At 41.6% G+C, this 1,464-nt stretch overlaps 1 long non-coding RNA gene across 1 annotated transcript; it reads left to right on the top strand.

Moving 5' to 3' along the window:
* The first annotated feature begins 601 nt into the window (after positions 1-601).
* LOC307172487 lies at positions 602-1,121 on the top strand. Its single transcript, XR_013823722.1, has 3 exons — positions 602-737; positions 813-915; positions 994-1,121. It is a non-coding gene; the product is annotated as an uncharacterized lncRNA (long non-coding RNA).
* The last annotated feature ends 343 nt before the right edge of the window (positions 1,122-1,464 follow it).

The following is a 1,464-nucleotide window of genomic DNA, read 5'->3' as shown; positions in this document are numbered from 1 at the left end:
TACTGATGACGTCACTTTCATGACAACGCAGTCACGCGAAATGGCAGAGAGTAATCGGAGAGAAACATCAGCACGGCAAGCAAAAACTGTATATTCTCATTATATGAAGATGTGAAAATGGTATAGTCTAGTTTAATTCAATGCTACTGTGTAAACAGCTTTGTTTACTAACTTCGGGACAGTCACACTAGATCTATTTTGTATCGAGCATCAGGTTGCGCAATCAGTTCGCTCGCAACATAAGTGATGGATTAAAAATAGCGCTACCGCAGAAATAGGTTAAATTAAATGGTGTTTACAAAGTGAAGAACTAAATATAAAGGCAGTTAATAACAGCAGCAGTAAAATATTGTTTTTTAGTCACTGTAGTCAGTGGTTTTCAGCGAATGCTTGTGCAGTAATACATCATTTTTCCTGTAAGTTACTTTTAATCAAGCCTGTTGTCAGCTGCGTACCTCCATTCCGCTCTCTTTTTATAGCATTTGTCTACTATGTGTAAGAGGTAGGACATTAGGACCCAGTAGACACCACCTCAGAGCGCGTCATTGCTCAGCCGGCTATTTAGTGTGACGTAGTCACAGAGCGACAAGCCAAGCTAGCATTCCAGCATAGTGTGTCGGTACAGCGTGGGGAATGAAAGCACCAGGATCGATGGTTCAAACCAGTGCTTTTGTCATTGCTTGAGGCTGGAGATTGGCCAGTGGACAAAACGGTTGTTCTGGGAAAAACTGTTGCAGGTACCAAGTTAGATTATGAAATGTTGTGAATGATCGTAAAAGCTTGGTATATTGATTTTGTATCTTCTGTCATAGTAACACAGTTTGAGATTGTGGTGAGGATGCATCCTATTCTGTCACGGTAACGCAGTGCGATTGTGGTGAAGACGCATTGTGCAAACATTTGTTTGCTATTCAGGTATGAACATGCCTATAACTATTGATTGTATGTTGTTACAAAAGAAACCTATTTCATGACATTTTATTATTGTTACAGGACGTGTGTCCAGTCACTGTTTTTCCTATTTAGTTTTAGCTATACAAACTGCCTACCATAATTTGTACGACTGTTTGTCGAACGCCCTAGGGGTATGTGAAGAGGGAGAGAGAGGGAGAAGGTTTGGGTTTTTTTTATATTGTATGTTTGTTTTTTTTTTTGTTGTTGTCATGTCTGTAGGTTTAGAAGATCAGGTTAGGGCTCTGACCGAGCAGCTCCAGCAGCTGCAAGCTGTTAATACCAGGCTTCAACAGGAAGCAGTAGCACAACCAAATGCTGTGGCAGGACAGGGAGGGGCAACCAGCAGTCAGCAAGAAAGTTTAGTCAACCCAAGGTATGTCATTATCCCAAGAGAGCGGAAATGCCCAAGGTTTTCAGGTAACAATAGTTCTGGATGTCTGGGGGTTGAGGAGTGGGTAGAAGAAGCCCGTAGATGTTTTAATTCCAAACATATGACCCCTACTGAGCAGG

This window comes from Squalius cephalus (genome assembly GCF_949319135.1).
Source record: "Squalius cephalus genome assembly, chromosome: 15".
Taxonomy (NCBI): domain Eukaryota; kingdom Metazoa; phylum Chordata; class Actinopteri; order Cypriniformes; family Leuciscidae; genus Squalius; species Squalius cephalus.
This window is presented reverse-complemented; position numbering and strand designations above follow the sequence as displayed.